This window comes from Microtus ochrogaster, unplaced genomic scaffold (assembly GCF_000317375.1).
Source record: "Microtus ochrogaster isolate Prairie Vole_2 unplaced genomic scaffold, MicOch1.0 UNK19, whole genome shotgun sequence".
Classification (NCBI taxonomy): domain Eukaryota; kingdom Metazoa; phylum Chordata; class Mammalia; order Rodentia; family Cricetidae; genus Microtus; species Microtus ochrogaster.
This window is the reverse complement of record NW_004949117.1, coordinates 5,329,553-5,337,730: the sequence shown is the minus strand read 5'-3', so window position 1 is coordinate 5,337,730 and position 8,178 is coordinate 5,329,553. Positions and strand designations below refer to the sequence as shown.

Below are 8,178 nucleotides of genomic sequence, written 5' to 3'. Positions count from 1 at the left end.
CAGGGGCCTAAGCGCCGTGGCGTCTCGGGTGGGTGTGCGGCCGCCGCCATCTTCCAGCCCCTCCCCCCCGGCGGGTGCTCGCACCCTGCGCTCGCCCTGCCAGCCTCCCTGCCGGCGACTGCTCCCCCGGCGCGGTCCCCAGCTCGGCAAGTTCTACTCTGTTTGCTCACAGTCCAGCCCGCCCGGATTTGTGTTTTTGCCGAGGGTGGGAGGCGTGAAAGTAGCAGCCAGACGGCGGTTTCCAGGCGGCGTAACTTCAGCACCAGGGAACTGTCCAGACTGAGTTTCCCTTGGCTTGGGGATCCTTTGTCACTGTAGCAGGGTAGCTGAGATTTGCTGCTGCAGGCTTTTAAATGTTTTATGGTTTTTGGCATCTCAGTTACTTCGGGAAAGTCACTGCCTAGATGTGTAACCTTTTAATGTTTATCCAAGTCATGTTTTTCATTTTTGTTCGCAACGAGTTACTCACTATATAAATTAAGCTGTGTATGCCTAAAGAGGGACAGTTCTTTTGCAAGTCACGAAATACACTTTCGCATAATCTCTATAGAAACATACAATTAAAAGTGTAGACTTGCTCTGTGGGAAGAAATCGCATACTGACCTCCAGTCACCTGGGTTGAAAACAGGTTGTTGGATTCTGTATTCTTTCACATATGAAAACACACTTTGTCTACGTGTTCATTTTTTTCATATTTAATTGAAATATATTTTGCATAGCCTATGGTAACAAAGCTTGTATCAAATAGGTATGTATCTTAGGAAAAGGTGCAGTTTCTCCCAAAATGATGAAGGAAAAAAGAGCAAATGTATTCCTGACATATTAAACTGAAATTAAGAATTGCTTCTTCAAAATTGACTTTTAGGTTTGAATACTTAAGTAATTTAATGAGCTTAAACTATGAAATAATATAGTTTTAAAAGGCTTTTTGAGCATACTCATAACTTGGCTCAACTTTAATGTTTATACTAATAGTGTTAAACTTTTGATCATTATAATTTTATATTCAGATATATGAATTTATATTTCTTAATATAGTCAAAATTAGTGTTGTCAAAATGATGTTCAAATAAAATGTGGCTTTATTTCTTTGACCCACATATTATTTAAATGGAAATGGGTTTTTATTTATAGTAAATTAAATCATAAAGTTTATTGGCTTGTTAATTTCATATAGTCCTATATTTACAGTTTCAAGAAATGGACACTTAATAGAATGTGTGATTGCTGAATTGAAAATTGCTCAAAACGAGCAGTGTATTTTATTGCATAGATGTTATTAAAGGGTTTTTCAGGTTAACTATTTGTGTGTGCACCTCCAGGTAAACCCACATACTTTGCAAATACATGTGGTTGTCCATTTATTTCACATTGTTTAGGTAGACACATTCTGTAAACATATCCATATAATATGTGAAATCACATCTATGAAAAATATAGATTCAGATTTAAGTAGTTATTTGCATAGCTTTCATTGTGATCCAAAGTACTTTTGAAGTGAGAGTAGACAAGGAAACAGGGTAAACATTATAACAGAATTAGAGTAGCTTGAAGAACTGGACCATTTAGTAAAGAATGTGTTCCAGGTTTGGTGTTAAGTAGCAGATGTGCTCTGCAGGAAAAATGATGCGGGTAGTTGTGATTGCCCTTTCCCTTGAAACTTTAGGGCTGCTTCTCAACTCACGGAGAAAGTCTTTTATTTCTTGATCGTGCTATCATTTCATTGCATGCTAGCATCTTTTCTGAGAGAAGGTCACAGGCACAGAGAAGTAAACCAAAGTTCAAATTTATGTCTGATACTTTAAAAGTATTACATTAAGAATACTTTGATGTGTGAGGCAGTTGAAAGCTGGATAAGAATACTCTGTGATCTGTGAGTTCCATGCTCACAGTGTTAAGCAGAGTAAGATGTTTGTACCCAAGGCCTCACAAGATGGAGTGATGGGATACAAGAAGAGCATATGAAAGCTTGTGGGGGAAAAGACTAAGCCCCATTAGTGCTTACTATAGATCAATACTAAGATGCATATCATTTATGAGTAAATGCATACATTCAAAGGTCGTGCCTGAGATGTTTCCAGTGAGGAAGGTGAGCCATTGAAACAGGTTGAGGCTGCTACAGTAAATTCCCTTTGTAGCGGCCTAAGTAACTGAAAATGATTTGCATTCATTGTTAGTGATTTCTTCAAGGCCCAGCTCTGCTCACACACCCGAGGAAGCCTTCCGTCTAAGCAAAGCCCTCCCATGACTTCCTGCAGTGCTTTAGTTTGGAGTCGTTGGGAGCCACTCTTCTGTGGTTTAGGTCTCTAGCATCCTTGACACATAATGGGGGCCTAGGAAGCAATGCTGTCTGAATTCCAGTGCCTGTGGGATGGTGCACTCATTCTGTGGAAAACGAGGAATCGTGTTTTGAAAGAGAAACTATTTAGTGAATGTTGTATTTCCATTGTCTCTCGTTTTTATTTTTGTGTGCTTTTAATTTTTTTTTTTTTTTGTAAAAAATGCATCAAGAAGGCAAAACCACTAAACTCAAAGAAAGGTACTCAGTAAATATGTATTGGTTTATTATGCACCTAACGTAGTTTTTTATACCAAGTATTTTGAACACAGAGATGATTTTCTCCTCCCTTCCCTTTCTTCCTACTCCCCCCCCCTTTTTAAACTTTCTTCCCACTCCTCTTTTTTCCTTCCCACTGGATAGTGTCTTTCTGTGTAACCCAGTTTGTCCTCAAACTCACAGACCTTCTGCCTCTACCTTCCCAGTCCCAAGTGCTAGGATTATAGACATTGTGTTACCACATCTGGCTATTTATGTGTTTCAGGAGGTGCGTATTATATTATGTCTCATTTTCCACTTTGATTTTCTAAAAGGAAAATTTGTTAAAAGGACAACTTGCTCCCCAAATAAAGAGAATAAAGCATATTCATCATAGATGAGATTAATAAGGACATCTTGTATAGTAGTTCTAAATGTTATATTGTATTTAGTTTATTTATTTATGTTTGAAGCAGGGTGTTGATTTATAGCCCTGGCTTGCTTAGAACTAGCTATGTAGACCAGGGTGGCCTCAAACTCACAGAGATCCACCTGTCTCTGCTACCCAAGTGCTGGGATTTAAGGTATGTGCCACCATGCCTGACTAAATTTTTATTTTGGGACAGAGTCTTTCTTTATAGTGCTAGCTGTCCTGGAACTCATCATGTAGAGCAGGCTGGCCCTCAAACTATGAGGGCTAGTATCATAGGTGTGTGTGCCACCCACCCAGCTGAAATTTTTTAATGATGCAAACTTACAAGTAGTTTCTAAAGTTAATTTACAAATTGCTTATTTAATAAATAATATACCTTTGATACAAAATATTTTATTTACCTATTTATGTGCCATGTGTAATTATTGTTACTAACATCTTTGTTCTATACACAATAAAAATCTAGGCACAAGAGATGTATGTGTATATAAGAGCGTGCATTTATATGTGTGTACACATAAATACTTATGTGTTTTGTTGTTTGGTTTTGAGACAGGGTTTCCCTGTGTACCCCTGGCTGTCCTGGAACTCACTACCAGGCTGGTCTTGAACTCACAGAGATCCTCCTGCCTCTGCTTCTCAAGTGCTGGGCTTAAAGTCACGTGCCACTACCACCCATATATGCATGTTTGTATGCAAACATAAAAGTACAAGTATGCCCTGCATTTTCCTTTGTAGGAAATAATTTCCACATTCAGTTCAGTGCCATTATCTATCCCAGTTGCTGAACGTTTTGTAATTCCCTTGACTAAGGCCATACTTTTAGGTGTTTAAATTGTTTCTGTTTTGCCACTAGACACAGTACTTTGATACATTGTTTTTAATGTATAGGACTGCATCGCTGGGAAAATTCCTAGAAATAAAATTCTTTAAAAGAGTCAGCAAACTTCAATAAATACTAAATTTATTTTTCTAGAGGTAGTATGTGTAAATCACACATACTGGGGAGATTTCCCTGCTTCCCTGCCAAATCAGAGTGTGGTCAGCTTGGTCAGAATTTCAGTAATAAATGCACCAGTGTAGATTTAGCTTGCAGTTTCCGAATTACCAGTGGGAGCGAGGGCCTTTTCCGTTTGTCCAGGAGCATTTATATTTCCCTTACTGCTCACAATTGTTCATGTGTTGTTGTGTCTGTTCGTGATTTGTTGTGTTGGACCCTATTCATCCTCCCATCCCTTTTCACTAGTCAGGATTTTAAAAATGTTTTCAAATTTATGCTTTCTAGTTTTGTGATCAGCTTTGCATGGCCTTCTTTATTCTACTATTTGTCTGTCTGCCTCTCTACCTATCTGTCTATCTCTCTCTCTACATAGCACCCCAGATGATAGGGAATCATAAAGACTTTTAATAAAGAACGTTGCACCTTGTAAATATCCATTGCCTTTGGCAAAAGTGAAAACCTTTAGTTTTTAAGGATTCAGATGTATCCTAGCAATAGCTTGGCGTTTTTATGAGAAGGTGTCTAATGCTATAGTCTGTGTTTTGTTTTTTGTTTTTTTTTTGTTTTTGTTTTTTCGAGACAAGGTTTCTCTGTAGCTTTGGAGCCTGTCCTGGAACTAGCTCTGTAGACCAGGCTGGCCTCGAACTCCCAGAGATTCGCCTGCTTCTGCCTCCCGAGTGCTGGGATTAAAGGCATGAGCCACCACCGCCCGGCTATAGTCTGTGTTTTAAAGAGAGCAGCTAATGATATTTTCCAGTTGACAGGACATTTTAATAAAGGGACAGTTGCACTGTGTGAATAAAGAGGTGGTGGAGACAACTGTGATGGACCAACTTAGTTGCTCCCTAAAACTTCACTGGTTAATAAGCTCTTGCTTAGATTACTCAAGTCTGTGGGTTTCGAGTCTATACTCTGTGTATGGATTGTGCAGGATTGACCATTATGGACTGAGTTTCCTGAGTGTGTAGGTATACAATAAGTAATTGTTCTTGGTTACTAGTTGTAGACAACACTCTACAACTAGTTATTAAAATAACTAGTTATTTAATAAATATGTTATTAAATATGTTTTAATAACATATTTAGGTGAAATCTTCCTGTTTTCTAAAAATTAAGACATTTATTTTGTGTCTAGGATGCTGCAATGGTTGGAGAAATTTGTTTGTTTGTTTTAGAGTCAGGATTTCTTTGTGTGGCCTTGGCTATCCCTGAACTCCTGGACCAGGCTGGCTTCATTTCACAGAGATGCACCTGCCTCTGCCTCCTGAGTGCTGGGCTTAGCAGTGTGTGCCACCACTGCCCGGTTTCGATGAACTTTTAAATTTAAAAGTTTAAAAGTTTACAATTTAAATAAATTGTAAGCATGGGATTGAAGAGAGGGAGTTTGATGACTTGGAAGCAGTTTTCTCATCAATATTCATTTTTTAGGAAGTCTAAACACTAGGGTCTAGTAGTGAAAATACTATGACTACCAAATACTTCTTGCCAGAGGGGATATAAGTGAATCATTTGTGGAGGCTACTTTGTGGCTATCCTTTGTGATTAACTTTTCATTATGTTACTGAACCAAATATGTTCTTATTTGTCTTATTCCTATTATAAACTAGAGTCTTATCAGATTAAGATAGTCCTGAAGCCTGGTTATTAGAATTTAGAACGCTCATTTTTCAACTGTCGCTCAGAAAGCTGAATCTGTGTGTGACTTGTCTTTCTTCTCCTTCCAGCCTACCCTCCAAACGTGCATGTTGAGAGACCCCCTTCCCCTAGCTGACTATGCTTTTAACCTGGGTTCTTCTTTCTTCTTTCTTCTAGCATCTTCTATGTTTCCCAATTTATGGTCTGTCTACCCTGCTAGATTATATACTTTTATAGAGTAAACACTTTTTTTTAGAGAATTGTTAAGGTTAAATCTAATAATTAAAAGAAAGAAGATTATTTTTTAATAATATACTTATTTCTAAGATAAAATTTAGTTTTAAAATTGATGCCTATCTACTTTGGAAGCTGACATATATAATGCAGCTTGTATATTTTATAATTATTTATTTGCACAATTACAATTGTTTTTAAACTTAGCTTGTCCATTTCCACTAGAAAATAGAAGATTGTAATTATATATCATTTTAAGATGTAAGGAACTTAGGAATTAAGGAATATTTTGCTTTCAAAATTTCTTTTTGATCATCAATAAATTTCTATTGTGTGTAGTGGAGCTGAATGATAGGGGATGTTGTAGCACGGACAATAAAATCCCAGAGATAGATATTGGGGTTCAACCTGAAGATCAGAAAAGCAAAGCAGCCAGTCACTGGAGAGTTTTTACCTCTACCACATCTTCAGACTGAAAGGGCGAGATCCTGTGTCCAGGAATCCTCAGACTCCAGACTCCACTGAGCTCCTGTCTCTTCCCCCTTATATTTCTCTCTTCACCCAGCCCTGTTGCTCCTGTCTCCACCTCCCTAGTGCTGAGATTAAAGGCCTGGGATCCCAAGTGCTGGGATCACAGTTGTGTGAGCTCTGTTTCTCTTTTAGACAGATTCAATCTATTGTAGCCCAGGGTGGCCTTGAACTCCCAGAGATCCCTTTGCCTCAGTCTCCCGAGTCCTGGGATTAAAGGTGTGTGCCTATAAGGCTTTCTGGCCTATATGGCTCACTATTAAGGCTGCTTTGCCCTCTGATCTTCAGACAAGCTTTATTTATTAAAACACAAATAATGCCACTATAGGATGGACGTACAGATCACCTTTTTTTTCCTTCCAGGATTGAACCTAGGATACTGTCTGTGCTAGGCAAACACTCTTTACCTAGGAGATAGTTGTATCTCTAGGTCTTTAAAGTATTAAATAATTAATTCATTTATTGTCTTTGCATGTATGTCTTACTACAGGTATTCATGTGTCTCGCTACATTTGCAGAGTCCGTCTACCTTCGGGACTTAGTTATTTTCTGCTACCTCATGAGTTCTGGGCAACAAAGTTAGGTCATCAGATCTTTTGTACAGTGCTCCTATTTGCTGAGCCAGTCTTGACATGTAGCCCAGGCTGGCCCTGGACTCATGGTCTTTTTGCTTCAGCCTCAGGAGTGCTGGTATAACAGGTGTGTGCCACCATACTTGATCCACACAAAATGCCCTGGATATAAACAGTTTATGCCTTTTACAGACTAAATGTTTCATAGGAAGACAAAATAATATAAGACATCATGAAAATTCATTAGAGGTGTTTTCTGTCTGTAATAATCATAGTAAAAGCATTCCAGCTGATCCTATAAGCAGGTTGTTGTTTTTTTGGGTGTTATTCAAACATTTTATCCTGTTAAAGTATCTGAAGTTTTACTCCTAGACTTCAGTGTTCTCTGACTGATGACATACAGAGTTCTCTGGGTATCCAGATACAGCTAATAGCCAACCCTTCACACAGTAAGTGCTAGGCAGCCACTGTGTGCAGTGCGTCATGGACGTATGCACATGAAGAAGAAGCTTCTCAACCTGTCCACGTAGATGATTTCTCTTGTGTCCCAAAGCGATGCCGTACAGGCAAGTGGTGCTATTCTAAACAAAGACCTTCTCAAGTATCCCTGACCCAAGGAGTTCTTCGACTGGAAAGATGCGTAGCATATAGGGCGTGGTTAAGGAATGGTTCAGCAGGGCACATGCTTTAGATGGATGCGAGTTATCAGAGGAGACTAGAGAGAGGCCAAGGGTCAGTTCTTAAGAGACCGTGTCCGCTATTCTTAGGATTTGAGTTTCATCATAATGGCAGTAGAGGTGGATTTAACCAATGGTGCAATAGAATGACACCTTAGTTGGGAAACAAACACTCTTACAGCCAAGATAATGAGAAAGTGTAAAACTAGATCAGGGCTCCAGTTAGCAGACTCTTCCAGCAATCCTGCTGCTAAGTGATGAAAAAACAAAGTTAGATGGTAGGAAGTCAAGGTAAATTTGGAAAAAGTTAGAATCCAGAATTTCCAGGATATGACATTTGTGTGTGAGACTCAGGTGAGCCTCATAAGATGCTGGACTTGTTCACTGACTGCCACATGAGCCTTCTCCTCTCACTGATGGACAGCTCTCTAAGTTTTGCTAGGCCGAGGACTGGTGTTCTTTGGATAGTTGTTTCTTCTTCTTCTTCTTCTTCTTCTTCTTCTTCTTCTTCTTCTTCTTCTTCTTCTTCTTCTTCTTCTTCTTCTTCTTCTTCTTCTTCTTC

At 38.9% G+C, this 8,178-nt stretch overlaps 1 protein-coding gene across 27 annotated transcripts in view; it reads left to right on the top strand.

The window, feature by feature from the left end:
* The window catches only part of Rims2 (regulating synaptic membrane exocytosis 2), a 392,861-nt gene that overhangs the window by 939 nt on the left and 383,744 nt on the right, over nt 1-8,178 (top strand). The gene's annotated exons all lie outside the window — the stretch shown is intronic.